The following is a 20,918-nucleotide window of genomic DNA, read 5'->3' as shown; positions in this document are numbered from 1 at the left end:
AATTTAATAAGAGATGACTGCGTAGTTACCCTGCTTTAAGCATCTCGTGCATTAAGCTAAGATTTCTTAGTGAGTTACATCAGGCTAATACTAAATGAAAGCACAAGTAAACGTGAAAGAGCAGTGAAAGGGTATAGAATGCCATTCGCCATTCCCTCACAGAGCAGAAGTTATCTGTGTATCACATCGGACAATCCTCTGCCTATGGACAGTTCTCTGATTACTGTAACCAGTGTAACAGGTGAGGAACACAACGGTCTCATATGACTATGAGAGTGTAGAGGAATGGACTGGGGAGAAACCAAAACAACATTTACATTTATGCAACATCTTTCATCCAGAGAGCCCAAAGAACTTTACAGACAAACTGGACCCCTACCCCACAAAGGACATGCAGTCACTTCTGGGGTGGCATACACGGGCTCTCTAACAATGCATAGGAACACTACTGTACAGCTTAAGGCTGGAAGGGAAGAATACAACATCCAACAGAAACCGTACACCCTGTTAATCCCACAGCCACCACATACACATTACCAGCTTTACAGACAGCACGGATAGTTATCAGCATTCAAAAGCAAATCAAAGTTAGTGATCTAGTTTTCATGCTAAAATGGTTCAAAACCGAAAAACTGTAGGGGCCGGGGTTTAAAAGTTAAAAAAAAAAAAAAAAGAAAGAAAAGAAACATGGGAGAAGAGAGCGAGATTTACCCCAATATTTACCCAAGAAAGCTGCAAAGTCATTTTTTTTTGCACAGACTTTCACCAGTTTTTACATTTTTGTAATAAACAGTGATTAAAATTTCCTGGGATTTTTTTAAACAAAATAAAGACCAAAAAGAAGGAGCCTTTCCAATGACAAACTATTTTTTTAAACCAGACAGAGGGTGTGCAATTACTGACACTCAAAAGGTGGTTTTGTAAGAAAACACAAATATGGAAATGCATTTCCCTTGGGTCACAAGCAGTTCTGAAATGGAGAACTCTTTAACAAGAGCTGCTGGCTCCCCAAAGAATACCTAGAAACGTTCCCAGTTTAGCACAGTTCTGCTTCGACTCTTCTTCCTTAAGGTTATTTGCATGAAAACAGCGTCTTTGGTGAAATGCAAATATTTTACACAAATGGCAGTGTTTTACATACTAAATTCCCCTGGAGCATGCAAGAGAGGGAGAGGTAGTATTCTTTGCATTTCAGACCCTGCAAGTCATACAATCAAGGTCCAAATGGCTAATTCCCCCAAAATGCAGCATTCTGAACACCACAGGGCCAGGAACTGCAAGATTTTAGGGTACTACACAGTTTCTCGTTTTTACTGCATCCCCTTTGGGTTACAGCATAAAAGGTTCATTCTGAAGTCTTGAAGTCACACAATACACTTAAACCACCACCTAATCTGAGCCATAGCGGGATGGGTCCAAAGAATTCCTGGAGCCTGCATGGAATCCAGTGGAATTCCTGATAGCTGGGACACCACAGAATCAGGCATTTTGCTGCACCAGAGTAATCTGATTCCTGCTGGTGACTTTGCTCATCTCAACTGGATTGTGAGCTGCATGCCCCTCACTTCCTTACCGCTGGGGGGCTCATCGGACTTGGGGACACACATTTCATGTTAACTTGTCCGATGGCAACCTGGATCTTGCCTACGGCTCTCCCAGAAAACAGGAGTGTCCTTTTTTCTTGGTGCAACGCTGGAGTTAGCTAGTATGTTAAGCTGTGTTGGATGCAAGCCGTACGTGCCTCTTCCTTTGGGGACAAGCTACTCTGACCTGATGTCCACGGATGCCTCCTCAGAGCATCGAATAACCTACATATCTGACCAGAAGAAAATATGGCTTCCAAGCTGGAGGTTCATTTTCTTTTCCCTCACGTTGAATGAACTCATCTATTACATGGTCTGAGATGCCAAGCCACTCAGCAACACATCTCTGAGGGACACAACACATCCCATCCAAGCCACCGCTGCCAAAATCATCTCCAGCGTCCCCCGTCTTCTCAACCACATCTCTCCCTTCTCACTCACCTCACTGGCTCCCAACCGTACTGAAGAACAAGCTCAAGCTTCTTCTCTTTGTTTTCCAGGCCCAACACACCTCCACCCTGCTCTCTCCTTCCTCACTCTTTCTATCCCAGTGACACCAGCCTTTTTACCCTGTACGTCTGTCCCTTACAGCACCTCTTTCTCTGCGGCCTCTTATGCTCTAAACGCCCTTCTGTTTGCCAATCTCCACCCTCTCTCACCCCCTCAAATCACTCCAGAAACGTAGTGGTGGATGTTTACAATTTACAGATGTGGCCCCAAATCAGCTTATTGGACCATTTCATTTCTGTCACCTGTCGCCTCACCTCCCAAACTACCTTTTCATAGATTCAAAGGACAGAAGCAATCACTGGGACCATCTAGTCCAGTGGTCACCAACTGGTAGATCGCGATCGACTGGTCAATCCAGGAGCCTCTGCCAGTCAATTGCCTTCTCCGGCTGCTAAAAGTCCAGTGGCACAGCGGGGCTAAGGCAGGCTCCTTGCTTGCCCTGGCTCCACGCTGCTCCCAGAAGCGGCTGGTATGTCTCTGCGGCCCGGGGAGGGGGGGAAAGCGGGTCTCAGTGTGCTGCCCATGCCCGCAAGCACCGCCCCCGCAGCTTCCATTGGCCACAGTTCCTGGCCAATGGGAGTGGCGGAGTCGGCACGGTGGGGAGGGGGAGACAGGGACAGCAGCAGCACATGGAGCTCCCTGCCCCCCGCACCACTCCAGGGACCGCAGAGACATGCCAGCCACTTCCGGGAGCGGCACAGGGCCAGAGTGGGAAAGGAGCCTGGCTTAGTCCCACTGCACCAGCAACTGGGAGCTGCCTGTGGTAAGCTCCTCCTGGCCAAAACCTGCACTTCGCACCCCTTCCTGCACCCCAACCCCCTGCCCCAGCCCAGAGCCCCCTCCTGCACCCAAAATTTCCTCCCAGACCCTGTACCCCCTTCTTCACCCCAACCCCCTGCCCCAGCCCTGAGGCCACACCCTGCACCCAATCTCCCTCCCACAGCTTGCACCCCTCATCCCCTTCTTGCACCCCAACCCCCTGCCCCAGCCAGGAGACCCTTCCTGCATCCAAACTCCCTCCCAGAGCCTGCACCCCTCACCCCCTACTGCACCCCAATCCTGTCCCAGTCCGGAGCCCCCTCCTGCACCCCAAATCCCTGCCCCAGGCTCAGCCCAGAGCCCGCTCCCACACTCCGAACCCCTCGGCCCCAGCCCAGAGCCTGTACCCCCTCCCGCACCCCAACCCCCTGCCCCAGCCTGGTTAAAGTGAGTGAGGTTGGGCAAGAGCGAGTGACGGAGGGAGGGGGGAAATGGAGTAAGCAGGGCAGATCCTGGGTTGATCTTAAATTCAAAAAGTGATCTTGTGCGTAAAAAGACTGGAGACCACTGATCTAGTCTGACCTTCTGCAAAACGTGGTGTGTCCTCATGTGCCTATCACATTCATAGTTCAGTGTTTATGCTCTTGAGGGCCGTGGTGGGCAGGGTGTACGGTTAAGCATCTACAACATTAGCAGGCCCTAGAAATTAGGTTTTATTTAAATAGCTCAATTTTAGATCACAGTTTGGCAGGCAGCCAAATCAGAGATCCAGGCTGTCCTTGAACCAGGCAGCTCACAATATTGTTACCGCACCGCCACCGAAGCATCTCCAAACAAAGAGTTTCTCAGAGTTCTCGCGAGCCCCCAGCCCATCTTGAGAATGGTGTTTCTGCCTACGGAGGGAATCCAGATGCAGGTTTATGAACCAAGCCCAGGATGGAAAGGAACGAACTGGGCAAGCATGCATCAGTTCCGTTCCTCGCTATGCTCCAAAGATTCTCCCATGCATATTGCTTAGCAAGGCCCTTCGCTTTTGCTGAATGCAGACTTGGCGACGTTCCAAATCCAGATCAGGTTCACTCTTTGGAAAGAAAGTTCACAGCGGAGGGAAGAGAAAGCTGTCCCCTCTGAAGAGAAATATTCTTCCACAGACAATAAGCTTCTGCGAGGGATAACTGAAGCTTATGCACCTGTAGCAAGAGCACAGTTTACCTTGACCTGCATTAAGTAATGCTAGCCCAGCCCCCTCCTACTTTGAGTAAATTAAGGATGCAATTGAAGCCTATAAATCATTATCTTTACATATATTTGGATAATGGACATCCCGACACAGAAAAGTTGTTAGGAATGAGCCCAAAGTGCTGTGTGAGGAGTCATATCAGTATGAAATGCAGCCACTTCGGAGGTGGGATCCAACAGAGTCCCAGAGTGAGGGGATTGAACATTTCTGCCCCAGGAGAGCTCACCACGGCATGTATAAAGTCAGGGGGAAATCTAATCTCCCGGCTGAGCAAAAGATCCCTGTGTCCATTAGCTCACCTGTAAGTACATGCCTCATCCAGCAAACCCCACAGCATTTCCCTCATGAGCAGTCACACAGTACTCACTGCACAGTATCGGAGGACACAGATTCATTATAGCAAGAGAACTTTGCGGGGGGAACCATGCCCCCCACACACGGCAGCAGCCCTGCCCAGCCTGCTGGGGACTTCAGGTCCACTCCAATCACTTTCAGTACAAACCTGCCTCAGCCAATTAAGTGGTATCATGCAGCGATCTTCAAGCTCCCGGCTGCCCGTCGAGCAGATTTGCTCGGGAGAGAAGATAGCTTTTCCAAGCTTTAATGCTTACAGAGTGTCAAGTTATTTATAACCAATGCTGTGCTGTAACTTCTCCTTGGATCGATACCCGGCTTTGTACGTCAAACAATGACGGGCAGCCAGACTGGTTTGTCTGAAACAACGCACATCTTTCAATAGCAGAGAAACTGCCAGGTCTCCTCTCTGCTACCCATTTGCTATACCTGTGGGCAACGTGCTCTGGGAGTGACATCATCGGATGCTACCCAGCCATGTTATGTTATGGCACTGCCATAGGTGTGTATGGTGACTTACAGGTTTAAGGCAGTACCCCTGTCACGAGGAACTTAGAGGCAAAGTGACTTCTGCTCCCATCTAAGCCCGAGTGGTCCAGCAGATAGAGCACCGGACTGGGACTCAGGAGAGCTGGGTTCTATCCAAGCATCCACTTCACCTGCACGTCCCTCAGTTTCCACATCTGTGAAAAGGGTTAATATTGCCAATCCCCTTTGTAAAGAGCCTTGAGCTCAATGGGGTGAGAGGTGCTCCAAAAGAATGAGGCATTATTGCTATTGACGACTTATGGAGCAGAATTAGCCCACAGTTTAGACACAATTCAGATCATGATATTTGCCCTTCTCTTCACAAGGGCCAGGAAAACATATAGTGGGGAATCATCCTGCGCTGGCTCCAGGGCAATGGACTAGCTGTGACACAACAGACCTTCTTTCAGTTCTAACTCCTATGGCACAGTCACCTAGAGGAAGCTCACCATGGCTTTTCATCACGTATGGAACACGTAATTTGATGTAGACGATTTCAGGAACAACCTCTGTTGCTGTCATCTTTTCCCAGCGACAGGGCAATCCTAGCTGCCACTGCCAGAAAGCCAGTTTTCTGTGCACAGACCATCGGACAGAACTTGTCCCACTTACCACAGACTAATTCTTTCAGAGCAGGACTTTAAAGGTTGCCTGACGTGAACACAAAACCCAATTCTCTTGCAGTCAAGGTAAGCAGCAACAGCATGCAGCTAGTTATCAGGGTGGCCCTGCTTGGCAAGTGTTTGAGGACAGCTATAGTTCCTTAAATTAATCTGATCAACCACCACCCACAACATCTCAGCTCCTTTGGGGCAGGGGAGAAAGTTTCAGGGCTAATAAACTCCCCAAACGACCACCGTAAAGCAGTCATTGATGAAAGGCATTACTGACAATCACGTCATCTCACAGACTAAGCAGGGTCTGGCTGGGTCAGGATTTGGATATTCCTTGCAGGTGCTGTCTTCAGATACTGAGATTAGCAAGGGGCGGATAAAATTCCACGCACCAGGACAGCATTAAGCAGCAATGGGCTGCTAGAGGTGCTCACCAAATCACAGCCATGCCAGCACTGATGTCCTGGACAAACAGCAGCCCAGTGACGTGCTGCCTGCCTTTACTCACCTGACACTGACAGTGGCATTGTGTTTCTTCACTTTGCTTCCCAGAACGTTGTGCAGCATTGCTGTGCCTGGCTACTCCACTCCCGCAGTCTCTGCACTGTAGCGACTGGCCAAGCAGGCTGTTTTTATACCTGCACTGCTATCACCCAAGAAGACCCACAGGTCATGGAGAGCTAAGGGAAGCACTTAAGGAAGCCAACTTTATGCAATGCTATAGAAGTGAAAGTCGATGCATAATGAAACAGCCCTTGGAACAAGGCACAAAGCAACGCCTGGTCCCATCTTCTGATTTGCGTTTGTGTGTTCAGCCTCTTTCTCCTAGTTCTGTGAAAAGCAAACGTGTCACGAAGTACTGTTTCCACCGCTCGTCTCTTGAAGGGTCCAACTTTCCAGTGGCGCTGTGCCCTGTAATTGAGGGGGGACGGCAAAGAGAAACAGAAACCAAACTGATCTGGTAAAGAGGAGACGGGAATCTTGTCCTGCACTACTATTGTATTAGATTGGTCACTCCCAAAAGGCAGAGTCAGGAGGAATGTAATTCTCAAAGTCAATTGCAATAAGCAGCACCTATCAACGTGCCAGTGATGTGGAGCTCAGCCTCAGGCTGGCCCTGTGATGCAGCTGGGCAAGCTCAGAAGCAAGCGGACTGAGACAGAAGCTGAGCAGGTGACCTAGGGAGACACAGTGAGTGGAGCCAGGAACAGAATCCATCCTCTAGCTGCTCGACCACAATCCCCTGCCAAGCCAGTCTGAACTCTGATCAGCATGACATACACGCTTCCAAGAGTCAATACACACAAACTCATCCAGATAAGTCTGCCCACCTGAATGCTCTACGCTAGCTGCCCCAAAAAACAAGTTCAGTACACACAGGGAAGAGCATGCCTGGAAGCTAGAAACGAATGAACATTTCCTGCGCCCTCTCCACCACATTCTCCTGAAGCAAGAATTATAAATTAGCCTCCTGGAATAAGGCACTCAGCATTGTCCACTAGCTTTCAAGGCTCCTCTCACTGGAAGGCAGCTGAGAAACAAGTCGCTTAAAAAAAAAAAAAAAAAAAAGAAGTGGGGAAAAAAATCCCATCTAAGAATCCTTATGGAGCAAAGATAAGTTCTATAAGGCAGTGGTTCTCAGCCAGGGGTCCATCAAGCATGGCTGGTGTTAGACTTGTTAGGGCACAGGGCAGAAAGCCAAAACCCCACTCTACAGGACTGCAACCTGGGGCCCCAAGCCTCACCAACCGGGACTAAAGGAGAAACCTGAGCAACTTAGCTTCGTGATGCCCTTTGTGGCATAGGGCCCTGGGCAGTTGCCCTGCTTGCTACCCCCTAATGCCACCCCTGGCTTTTTTATACAGAAAAACAGTTGTGGCACAGCTGGGCCATGGAGTTTCTATAGCATGTTGGGGGCCTCAAAGAAAAGGGTTGAGAACCCCTGCTATAAGGGAATGCAACAGACTATGCACCAAATACGAGCTAGGTATTACTACCACCACCTGGTACTCCTGGCGGAATTCTGTGCCACTGCATGTGCATAATTAATGAGCCGCGCATACTTTTAATTATTTGCGCAGAAAAAAGCTTCTGCTGGAAAGTTTCTGCAGTTCCTCCTTTTGCCCACCAGAAAGCTAGTGGACAGTGGCACCAGAACAGAGCAGCCTCCTCCGCCAGCCCCAGGGAGAGACAGAGTGGGGCTGCTGGGGGTGGGGGGGGGGGGTCACAGACAGGGGCTCATAAAGGCTAGTGGGGGAGGACGGACTGGGGCAGGGGCGAATAGGAGTGGAGGCGCAGGGCCACAAGGGGGAGGGAGATGCAGGGCCACAAGGGGATGGGGGGAGTGGGTGTCTGAGTGGGGGTGGAGGGACACGTGGTGCAAGGACACACAACGGTGCAGGGACACATGGGAACAGGGGCAGCGTGCCTGACAATGGGAGAGGCTAGGGGTCAGCCACGGTCTGCATGGGGGACACTCTCTAACAATCCCTCCCCATCCCCCATAAAAACCTGTTCCATACTTTTCCCACCCATAGCCAACCCCCCTCCAAGTTCACGCCTAAGCTTCTTCCCAGCAACCCCTCAGCTCCTCCATTACCCCTGAGTTCCTCAAGCCTTTGCACTGTTTCTGAGGGGTGTGGGAAATACGGTTCTGTATTGTAGTTTAAATGAATTATTACTCATAGTTCTGTATTAATATGCCTAGTAAGGAATCTATTTCTCAAAAAACATTTCCTGAATCTTTTTTATTGTTATTTTGACAAATAAAATATGCAGAATTTTACAGAATTTGAAAATATTGTGTGCCAAAAATTAAAAATTCTGCACAGAATTCCCACAGAAGTAACCTGGGAGCACCTGGAGATAATTTCTTGGCTAATTTCTGGCACCCAAGCTTTAAATAGCGGAAAGGCCTCTTCACTGCTACAGCTCTACCAACCCCATCGCTAGTCAGGCCCCTGCCCCCCAAATCATTATGTTTAAAAATCCATTATTTTTCAACAAGCCGGGGGGAGGAAGGGAGATTATTTACCCTCTGGCTTCAGCTTTTGGGGGGCACTTGGGTCCCGCTGTCAAGCTTTTTTTCTTAAAACATGCAGGTGAGAAGCTTACTTTTTTGGTAAAGGAAAGCTAAGGATCTCACCTAGTCACCTCCCTCCAGGAGCTGGGGCTTTAAACCCACATTAAAACTCATGAGAGTTAGGGGCACTGAGCTTCCAATGAAGTTGCACAGAGCTACCGAGAGACCTTTTTAAGGTAAAGCATGGTAGGTATAATCACCTTTATTAGAAAAAAGCAGGCTTCAACCTGAACAATGAGACTTACCAGTTAGTCCGTTGCAGATTGTGAGAATGTGGTTCCAGAGACGTCTCCGCTACCTGTCACTGTCCACGTCCCTGCCCCCACTGCGGATATTAATGGTATGCTCTTGCATTGTTTCTGGCAACACAGGAAGTAAATTGCTACACACGTGTATCTACAATTACACAACAAAGCGCGGTCTCTGTTTACAGCACACAGCATTGAAATGTGCTCTCACCACATTCAGAAATTTATATCTGCACCTATCACCAAGGAACTTAGTTGCCTTGCATCAGTAAAATCATTCAAATCAAATACCCACTTCCTATTATGAAGTTCAAACAAAACCCTGGGTCAACAGACAGGTCTTCTGTCTTGAGGTCTGTCGAACTCTGGGTTTGACAAGCCCCTGGAGAGAGCAGGTCACCAACACACAAGAACCAACAGGGGGTGTGACCCAACTGGGATTAGCACTCAGGGTCTGCTGTGCTGCAAACACAGCACTTAAATTTAAGGAAAAAAATCTCTGTTAGTGCCTGTAGAATTGTGATGGACAGTAATGATGTAGCCTTAAGAAAAGGAGGACTTGTGGCACCTTAGAGACTAACCAATTTATTTGAGCATGAGCTTTCGTGAGCTACAGCTAGCTCACGAAAGCTCATGCTCAAATTGGTTAGTCTCTAAGGTGCCACAAGTCCTCCTTTTCTTTTTGCGAATACAGACTAACACGGCTGTTACTCTGAAACCTGTCGATGTAGCCTTAAGCAGGCCAGCCCCTAGAGCACTGGTCCTCAACTTATTTACCATTGTGGGCCACATATGCTGCTCTCTATGTGTTATGGGGGCCGCAGCCACACAATGTATATACTACCTGTATGGCCCAGAGAATGTCACATGGGCCGCAGCTGTGTGATGACTGGGCCACAAGTATCCCGCGGGGGCCACGGATTGAGAACCACTGCACTAGAGGGAGATATAACCACACATGCAACTGCAACTACGAGCCAGCAGAGGGCAATATATCACACACCTGCACACATTTCCCCCCAGCCTGGCCAACACGTCCCATAGGCTGCCATTTGTTTATAGATTCATAGATATTTAGGTCAGAAGGGACCATTATGATCATCTAGTCTGACCTCCTGCACAACGCAGGCCACAGAATTTCACCCACCCACTCCTACAAAAAAAAACAAAACCTCACACCTATATCTGAGCTACTGAAGTCCTCAAATCGTAGTTTAAAGACTTCAAGGAGCAGAGAATCCTCCAGCAAGTGACCCGTGCCCTATGCTACAGAGGAAGGCGAAAAACCTCCAGGGCCTTCCAATCTGCCCTGGAGGAAAATTCCTTCTCGACCCCAAATATGGCGATCAGCTAAACCCTGAGCATATGGGCAAGATTCATCAGCCAGATACTACAGAAAATTCTTTGCCTTGGAAGTGCTTCATCCAACACTGATCAAGCCTTCTTTATTTATTGGCTTTTCTTTAGATACCATGGAGATGAGCATCAAACACCTCGAAAACCAATGAATATATCCTCACAGGGATAAAGAAATATCACCCCTGTTTTACAGACGGGGACTGCAGCACAGATATTGAGTGCCTTGGCCAAGGCCACACAGGGAGTCCGTAGCAGAGCCAGAGACTGAACCGAGGTCTCTCAAATCCCAGTACAGTGACTTAACACAAAGTCATCCTGCTCTTGCTCAGCTTCCAAGTTCACCCCACTCCCCAGCCTGCCCCAAGAGAGAAACACCAGCTGCTCAACACAACCATTGCTGGCCGCTTTCTTGTAGGCTCCACTGAAGTGTGAATGAGCACACACGAATTTAACTAGCCTTAAAGCTGGGCGCCTACTTGCTTTCAAGCTCTCCCCCTGTCACCACCACACTTTCCCTTTTGCATTTCCAGCCTCTGCCCTACATGTCTTAGCAACACCCCATCTGCACCTGGATTCCCTGGCCAGCTCCTCTCTCCTGCCTCCACATGACCTGCCAGGGGGCAGAGCCTGATGCAGGGGGGCTGTTGATGGAGCCACGAAAGGACCGGAGCAGCCTGTGCAGGTACTCATGCCCCTGCTCAGTGGCACCGTCAGAGGAGCAGAGCCTCAGAGGGGTCTGCTGCTGCAGTTAGAGGGGGAGGCAGGCAGTCGGGCAGGAGCGGCGGAGGACTCCTGCATAGCGGATCCCTATGGGGGTCATTTCCTTGTTGCTTGCAAACGGAGCAGAGGAGCTGTGGGAATAGCACTGCCCATATCGCCCCTATAGGCATGAGGCCAGCAGTGCCCATCCACCCTACCTCTGCTGCTGGCTCAAGCCTCTCTCCCTACCCAGCCAGGCGTTACCATGCTAAGCCTTGCAGGGCAGACGAGATCGGGCTTCTGATCCTGGGAAAGCCATTTGCTCTCAAGTAGCCAAATGCGGCCCCTTCAGGGGCAATTCAGGGAGACTCGGTTTGAATTGTAGAACAAACTCTGGGAGCAAACAAACAGCTGTGCAGGTGGCCACCTAAAGAGGGCTGCTGCCACCAGCAGAGGGCAATGAGGAAAGCAGACAGCCAGTTCCCAGGGGAAGTAAGCTCACTGTATAGAAAAGGGCAGAGACAACCCGTACCCGCTGGCAGCGGGGGCAGAGTGAGAGCAGCAGCTTCAGCAAATGTGACTGAAAATGCTCAGGCCGCGTGAGCATGCTCAGTACAAGTCAAGCAGCAACTCTGAGGGAGCATGTGACCCCGTTCCCCTGCTCCCGGCCTCTTTTCTTAAAGCGTTTATTGTTTGTGTTACTGTAGCGCTTAGGAGCCCTAGTCATGGACCAGGACCCCCTGTGCTAGGGGCTGTACAAGCACAGAACAAAAAGGCAGTCCCTGTCCTAAGGGGCGTACAATCTGAGCGTAAGACCGGAGACGACAGATGGATCCAGGCAGATGGTGGAGTACTTGTCATCATTACAGCTATCACATAGGGGGATATTCCCCACAGCGGCTGTCTTTTCAAAAATACCCGCCCCCGAAGTGTATGGGACACCACAGTGTGGTGGGGGCGTTCCTGGAGTGACAAGAAACTTTACATTGCACCCTCAGACCCTGTTCTGAGCGGGCCGTCCTCAGAGAGCCACCTACATTCCCGAAACAGCAAAGTCTGAATTCCTCAGGCAGAGCTACAGGCTTGCCAAGTGTTTAACAGTGTCAGAGTGCTTCTCTCATCTGGGGAAACGTCATGTCAGACAGAACAGATGCTTGTGAAACTCTTTTTTCCTCCCCCAAAAAGGGAGCTCACGACCAGGGAGCAACACCACACTACATTCGGGGATAAGTGAACTATGAGAAGGTTATACCGGAAACAGCATCACAGAACAAACGCCCAGAGTGCCACTTTGCCACAGTGGGGAGGTGCAGGAGGAGTGACGTAGCTGATGTGAGCAGTCGCAGGGCCCTGGCATGAAAAGAGCAAGACATCTGCGAGCAAAACTCCCCTGCAAGGGCCAACCCCATTTAGCATACCGCACATCCAGCTCAGCAGCCATTACCTTTCACCTGCCATGAGGACAGGCTTCTTTACCTTCCCCCAAAAGAGGCCAGGACAGCAGTGGAAGTTGGACCTCTCATTCTTCGAGGGAAATTGCCCCCCACCCCCACCCCACCCCAAAAAAGTGGTGAATTCCTCTCATTTTGTGAGGGATGGTCTTCACAAGTGGTTTGATGTGGTGGGCCGGGGGGGGGGGGCGGGGGGGGGTAGAGAAGGCCAATACTGTTCCAAACGCTATCCCCTGCCCAAGTTCTGCCCACTCATGCCAAAATTAGGAGCTTGTCAGAACACTTCTTAATAGGAGAGTCCCTCTTTTTTGCATACCGTGCCCCAGAATGAAATAGTTAGTAAAGCTGACATTGAAAGAGACATTAGGATTTAGAGTCAACCTCCTATGGCAATGAAGAGGGGACAACCCAGGCCTGGCAGCTATTGTTACAGGCTGTTTGGAGACTCAAGCAGACCTTGTTGCATTGGTTTGCACAGGATTTTGTCAGTCCTCTTCACAACCACAAATGGCTTAAAGGCTCAATACTGGCTTAAAAATTAAGGTTTAGATACTGGAGATTCCAGCTTGCCAAGCCACTCCAACTCAACCCCCAGTCTCTCTCACTCTCCACGGCTGTCCTTTTATTTCCCTTTCCAGCTATCTTTAGATGACAAAACTGACTGAGCAGGAAAGCACATCAGAGGTGATGTATATACTGGGGTAAGTTACAGGCTGAAGGGCAGGATGGCAGCAGGACAGTGACCAGAACAGAGGTGTGATGTGGTGCAACATATAGTAATTCCCTATACAGCCTCTTTGCATATACTTCTGCCCTCCTATTGGTTGTTTTTCCTGCTGCCATCCTGCCCTTCTGCCTCCTTTTCACGGTGCTAGCATTCTACATGACGACTGTACATTGCATTCGCTTGCCTTCATATCTGCATCTAAAAACCACAACATTCACCTAACAGGCAATACAAACACTAAATGCGCACACACACGCCCCCTTAAATGATAATTAAGGTTGCAAAACCAAGCATGTAGAAGTTAGGAAATGCCAGAATTAAGGTTGCCTGGCTCTTCTCGTCTGTGGGCCCAGCAGGAGGGGCATCCACAGCAAAAAAAGAGAATTCTGGGGTTTGGTCCTACACTCAGGCTGGAGCAGCCAGAAACCACAACTGCAAAGAAAGTCCTGCTCAACCCAAGACTGGAGCATGCTCACTGCAGATGGAATCTTCAGGGAATTTAGCTGCAAAGCTCCAGCAAGTCTCTCCGTGCGGTTTTTCAAAGGCTTAGGAAACTTGGCCAGATTTGCGCAGATTTTCATGGGGATGACAAAAGGTCCATCCCTGGACACAGGGATCACCCCCCGCCAAATTTCAAGTCCCTGAGCCAAAACCATGGGGGCACTAGAGCTTCTAAAAAAAGAAATCTGGTGACCTCTCTTTTTTTAAAACATCGCAAAACATATTTTTCCTTAGCCTCGTTCTCTGAAATGGCTGAACTGGTTTGCCCCGGGGGGGGAGGGGCAGGTGGAAATCAGCGTGAGGCAGACACCTGGCATGAAAAGTTTCAGCCCAAACAGTTAAAGTTTGGCCAAGTTATAAGCAGCTGAAAACAGAGTGACCGAACAACCTTAACAGATGGCGGTATTCTCTCTGCCTACATTATATACTGTAAGGATTGAATATGCTATCGTGCTGGAAAGGGTTAATTATTTTCAGTAAGCAGAGCTTCCAGTTCACATCTGCACACGTCAATAATTCCTTTTAAAATAGCTTAAGAAACCTACTCTTTTTTTTTTTTAAAATACACACACATACATATGCGCAAAGCAAGGGTTATGAACCAATGCAAGACTTTCTCAGACTGTAGCCAAGCATCTGAAGAGCTCTGGAAAGGAGCCCTAAACCACAGAGTTTCCTATCTCCAACATATCTGAAATCCCATCAGATCCAAGAAGCCACTTTTTGACCCTGGACAAAAAGGGGTAGGGGGGCAGGGGGAAGGGGAGGAAGCCCAGTGAAAACAGGAGACCTTCTTAAAAATCACTGAATGGAAAGGGAACTACCCTGGGTGTTCCGAATCTGCCAGCGACTGAGGTCATGTGGATGGTTTAAGATTTAAGTCCCCCTAAGGGACTCATTTCAACATTCCTATCTTTCCTGAGAATGCCCCTTCTTTTAGGGTTAGAGCTCCCCTCCCCCTTCCCTATAAGAGCTGTTTTACTGATGTGATTTAATTACTTGCTTTGAAATTCAAATTCTCAGCAGAGTCCAGGGTGGTCTCTCCATGTCAGCTCCCATTACAATTTATGTGGACATATGTGCATCTGAAATGGCACACAGCATTCCAGTCTCTGGGGTAGGACAGAGTCTCCCCTCTACCTGACAATGTCTGCACCCAAACGAGACACTTAAAACTCTCTTAAAAAAAACGTTTAATTCATATGGGATCTTCAGGAATGGATTAATGGAGAATATTCCTCCCAGCCAACAAGAGCCTGTCATGCTGCCAATGTGATTTAGAAGGGAAAACAAAAAACAGCTGAAGATTTTATTTATTTATTAACCTTGAGCGATTTCCTTTAACCCTCTGCAGAAACGCAGAGGACATAAGAACGGCCATAGAGGGTGAGACCAATGGTCCATTTAGACCAGTAGCCTCTGATGTGGTCAGCCACACTATCAGAGGCTCGTTCACCTGCACATCTACCAATGTGATATGTGCCATCATGTGCCAGCAATGCCCCTCTGCCATGTACATTGGCCAAACTGGACAGTCTCTACATAAAAGAATTAATGGACACAAATCAGACGTCAAGAATTATAACATTCAAAAACCAGTCGGAGAACACTTCAATCTTCCTGGTCACTCGATTACAGACCTAAAAGTCGCAATATTACAACAAAAAAACTTCAAAAACAGACTCCAACAAGAGACTGCTGAATTGGAATTAATTTGCAAACTGGACACCATTAAATTAGGCTTGAATAAAGACTGGGAGTGGATGGGTCATTACACAAAGTAAAACTATTTCCCCTTACTTATTCCCCCGCCCCATTATTCACACCTTCTTGTCAACGGGCCATCCTGATTATCACTACAAAAGGTTTTTTTCTCCTGCTGATAATAGCTCACCTTAATTGATCACTCTCGTTATCGTTGGTATGGTAACACATTTTTTCATGTTCTCTGTGTGTGTGTGTGTGTGTATATATATCTATCTATATCTCTTCCTACTGTATTTTCCACTGCATGCATCCGATGAAGTGGGTTTTAGCCCACGAAAGCTTATGCTCAAATAAATTTGTTAGTCTCTAAGGTGCCACAAGTACTCCTCGTTCTTTTTGCTGATACAGACTAACATGGCTACTACTCTGAAACCAGATCATGGGGTTGCATCCCTGACCATCTTGGCCAATAGCCATTAACAGACTTATCCTCCTCGAACTTATCTAATTCTTTTTTGAACTCATTTATACTTTCGGCCTTCGTAATATCCCCAGCAATGAGTTCTACAGGTTGCCTACGCACTGTGTGAAGAAGTACTTCCTTTTGTTTTAAGCCTGCTGCCTATTAATTCAATTGGGTGACCCGCAGTTCTTGTGTTTCTTGAAGAGGTACATAACACTTCCCTGTTCACTTTCTGCACACCAGTCATGATTTTATAGATCTCTATCATATCCCCCTTCAGCCATCTCTTTTCTAAGATGCACAGTTCCAGTCTCTCTCATCTCTCTTTGTATGGAAGCTCTTTCATACCCCTAATCATTTTTGTTGCCCTTCTCTGTACCTTTTCCAATCCTAATATATCAGTTTTGAGATGGGATGACCAGAACTGCATTCATTATTCAAGGTGTGGGGTACCATGGATTTATATAGTGGCATTATGATATTTTCTCTCTTATTATCTATTCCTTTCCTAATGGTTCCTAAAATGATTAGCTATTTTGACTGTTACTGCACACTGAGCGGATGTTTTCAGAGAACGATTCATGACTCCTAGATCTCTTTCTTGAGTGGTAACAGCTCATTTAGACACAACCATTTTGGAAAACATAATCCTAACTATACGTACAATATGCATTACTTTACATTTATCAACACAGAATTTCATCTGCCATTTTGTTGCCCAGTCACCCAGTTTAATGAAATCCCTTTGCAACTCTTCGTAGTCAGATTTGGATTTAACTATCTTGAGTAATTTTGTATTGTCCTTTTTCCAACTCATTTATGAATATGTTGAACAGAACTGGTCCCAGTACAGATGTGTGGGGGGCACACCATTTACCTCTCTTCCTAAAACTGACCATTTATTTCTATCCTTTGTTTCCTATCTTTTAATCAGTTACCGATCCATGAGAGGACCCTCCCTCTTTATCCCATGACTGCTTAGTCTGCTTAAGCGCTTCTGGTGAGGGACCTTGTCAAAGGCTTTCTGAAAGCCCAAGTACACTGTATCCACCCTTATCCAGATGCCTGTTGACTCACTCAAAGAATTCGGATAGATTGAGGCATGTATTTCCCTTAACAGCTGTGCTGACCCGTCCCAAACACATCATGCTTATCTATGTGTCTGATAATTCCGTTCTTTACTACAGTTTCAACCAATTTGCCTGGTATTGAAGCTGGGCTTACTTGGCAGAATCACCTCTGAAGCCTTTTTTTAAAAAAATCTGGTGTCATAGTAGTTACCCGCCAGTCATCTGGTAGAGGCTGATTTAAGTGATAGCTTACATACCAGATTTTCAAGAAGAGCTCAGGACCCCAGCACTCCCAGCTGGGTGCTCAATGTGGCTGAGAGCCTAGCCATTTCATTTAGGTGTCTAACTGGGAGTAGTGTTCTTTCCAAAAATCTGGCCTTATACTCACTAATGCAGGCTGAGTTTGGAAAGAGCAAGGCTCTCAAAGGTAGCAGTCTGGGTCCAGAGCAGTTTAGGGTGGCAATTTGTGACATCGGAGCTTTGTCATAATGAAGTGGCTAAAACATATGTGCTCCACCAGCCACTGCTAGATAGGACCAGAAATGCTCAACTGGGCATGATAACCTGAGTGCTCCTTTTAGGGATGGGATCACATGAGCCTTAGACGATAACCCTGTTTGGGCAGGTCTTCATCGCACAGTTAGCCTGGGTGGTTGGCACTCGGGTTGAAGCCTAGCGCGAGTGTGAGCAGCCATGCTGCAGAGCCCTACCCAAGTTCCTGCTCCCTGTCGGGTGGTGCGCTCCCTGGGTTCGTCACTACGGCTTCTGGGGGCGTATCCCATGGTTCTTTGCGCTGCACTAACCGGAGCTTCTCTAAGACCCAGGGAATTGTGGGAGAACTCATCTCTCTTTCTGGGCGCATGGGGCAATTGTGGGACAGCACTGGTGCCCTAGCAGCAGTGGAGTGATTTAGCCTGCGTCCCCACTGCAAAGCAGACGGGTTACCGCCCTGAATGACAGCAGAACCTGGGCTCTCGCCCACCTCCCCAGCCAGGCCAGCTAGCCTGGGTTAAAAGCGCCAAACTCAGGTGAGAGGGTTGTGTGTGTGGATGGGAGAGGGGATTAGGGCAACACCTGGGCTAACTGCAATGAAGAAATACCCTTTATGCCTTCATCAGCACCTTGAGCAGAGGAGCAGGGTGATGGAAGTTAGGCTTTATTCCGGTAAAATGCAAGCTAGAAGGGCATCACGTTTTCATCGGCGAGAGTAATTAACCTTGGTGAATTGTTCCAGTGGGTCGTGGTAGATTCTCCATCACTGACAATTTTTAAATTAAGCCTGGACGTTTTAAAAATATGTGATCTAGGAATTATTGGGGGGAAGCTTTCTGGCCTGTGTTACACAGGAGGTGATCTCACAATCATAGAATATCAGGGTTGGAAGGGACCTCAGGAGGTCATCTAGTCCCACCCCCTGCTCAAGGCAGGACCAATCCCCAATTAAATCATTCCAGCCAGGGCTTTGTCAAGCCTGACCTTAAAAACTTCTAAGGAAGGAGATTCCACCACCTCCCCATGTAACGCATTCCAGTGCTTCACCACCCTCCTAGTGAAAAAGTTTTTCCTAATATCCAACCTAAACCTCCCCTACTGCAACTTGAGACCATTACTCCTCGTTCTGTCATCTGCTACCATTGAAAACAGTCTAGATCTATCCTCTTTGGAACCCCCTTTCAGGTAGTTGAAAGCAGCCATCAAATCCCCCCCTCATTCTTCTCTTCCGCATACTAAACAATCCCAGTTCCCTCAGCCTCTCCTCATAAGTCATGTGTTCCAGTCCCCTAATCATTTTTGTTGCCCTCCGCTGGACACGTTCTAACTTTTCCACATCCTTCTTGTAGTGTGAGGCCTCATCAATGTCGAATAGAGGGGAACGATCACGTCCCTCGACAATGGTCCCTTCTGGCCTGGAAATCTATGAATCAAGTTATTACGTGAGGAACCTAATATTGCTCTGTTCCTTTGGGAAAGACTATTATGTGTCAATGAACACAGTGGTAGTCACCAAACCACCTGAAACACATCCAAGGGAGACTGTTAAAGTTACCAAGGATTTGTCTGTGCAAGAACTGTACTGTTTTAACTCTACTAGTATATAGTTAAAGCACCTCAATGCCCTAGCATGGACTCTGTCATATTGGTATGTATACCAGTAGTATAACTGGTCCCATTTGGGAAGGTGAATAAAACTGCACGAGTATACGGCACCTTTATATTGGTACAACTGCCTCCATTCTAAGCATTGTACCAGCCTATTTTGGAAGGGGAAAAAAAATATCACACCCCTAATTATATCAGTACAAGAAGTGTGTTTTGACCAGACCTTAGAGTAACAGAAAGGTTACCTGTGGCAGTGGGAAGGGTGTTATTTTTGTTAACTAACTAAACATAAGTTGCCCAGCAGTATTTACAACTCAAATATTGAGGAACCACACTAGTGCCTGAGAACCTAAAGGTGAAATCACCAAGAAGGTGATGGTCTTCCTATAGACCTAGTCCAATCTGAGAGAATTGCAGGAAGTTAACAGTATAACTAGGGAACAATGAACTAGATCGAAGTGTTTCATAGTTATTAAAAACAAAGAAGGTCACAGTACAAATAAGGATATTCTTTAACCTGAAAATCCCCTTTTAAACAATCTTTCCATGTAAGGAAAAGCAACAAGGAGAGCCACGCCCTACCTAATTCAATATGAATGTCCTCGTAAACCCAGACAGATCCACTGGCTGTTCTCAGCAATTTCATCTCCATTTAATGGCTTCTATTCTGGACCAGTTCTTCTCAGGCACTACCCACGATTCATATCTGCAAAGAGTAGAAAACAGATCTCTCATTTACAGAGGTCCCAGATTACGCTATAAACATTGCAACCAACAGAAGCAGAGTAGTAAACATATCTTTTACTCATGAAAAACCTCATCAGAAAGTTTTGTGGGTTTTTTTTAAACGTTAAGCATGGAAATTCCTACTTCCAGGGACACCACCTTCTTAGGAGAAAACTACTGTAAACATCTTTTAAAATCCACTGTTGTGGCAATTAACGCCCAAGATCATTATCACTGGAAAAGATTAGAGAACTGGGGATACCTTGACCAGACAACGTGTTAAACTACAGTTTGCCTTGTCTTCACTAGGATTCAAACATGTTTTAAAAATACACTTTCTTCCTAGTGTACACGTGACCTACATGTACACACAGGACCCAGCACAATAGGGACTGATCTCCACGGGGGCTTTTAGGTACTACTATAATATAAAGTCCCCTGCCTTCCCACTTCTCTGGCACTTCTAGCACAAACCAAGGAAATAATTGTTCCACCCCTGCTCCAGAGAGCTACTCTCCTTAGTATCCACCTATTAGAGCTATTACATCCCATCTGTATTCATTACCATATCTTCCTCATTTACTAGACATGCAGCAGAGCAGCGCTGAAGCTTTAGTTACATACACATTCAATTCCTTCGAGATTATCGCTGTAACTGGCAGAGTTAATGCAGCCGGCCAAGAAGCCCAAGAGCCCTCAGCGATACACCCCCTCCTCCTGCCACGGTGAACAGTTGAAATATTTGCCACCCAATCTTGCTTAAAGAGGGAGAACCCCACATGAGGCAGATGCAAATCACAGGGGTTAAAGTAAAGGAGAAAATCTCCCGTCTCTGCTCCATTCCCCTTAAAGTTCAGTCTACTTTAACCGCTGCTAGTCACAGTGCTTCAGCCATGATCCACCAAGCACTTAACCATGGGAGTGTCCTGGTGAATCTACCCAACATATGGCCCCAGGTACCAGAGTATCTCAGCACCGCACAATGCGTTTACCCACCAACGCCCCCACTAGGCAAGGAAATACGATTATACCCCCATTTCACAGCAGCACAGAGACGCCAAATAAAAGACCCGCTGGAGCCTGGGCACCAAGACCCAGCAAGGGGGAGCCCTCAGAACGCCTACCCTGTTATTTTTAACCCTACAGCCTGAGCCCTGTGAGTCAGGTCAGCCGACTGAGGCTGGGCTCAGACTCAGT

The 20,918-nt window shown here is 47.7% G+C and overlaps 1 protein-coding gene across 1 annotated transcript in view; it reads right to left on the bottom strand.

Moving 5' to 3' along the window:
- Nucleotides 1–20,918, bottom strand: part of PTP4A3 (protein tyrosine phosphatase 4A3) — a 166,074-nt gene that overhangs the window by 94,482 nt on the left and 50,674 nt on the right. Inside the window, exon 2 of the mRNA XM_077809736.1 lies at nucleotides 19,578–19,701. The gene's annotated coding sequence lies outside the window, so the exon portion shown is untranslated. The remainder of the gene's footprint in view (nucleotides 1–19,577; nucleotides 19,702–20,918) is intronic.

This window comes from Eretmochelys imbricata, chromosome 2 (genome assembly GCF_965152235.1).
Source record: "Eretmochelys imbricata isolate rEreImb1 chromosome 2, rEreImb1.hap1, whole genome shotgun sequence".
NCBI classification, from domain to species: domain Eukaryota; kingdom Metazoa; phylum Chordata; order Testudines; family Cheloniidae; genus Eretmochelys; species Eretmochelys imbricata.
This window is presented reverse-complemented; position numbering and strand designations above follow the sequence as displayed.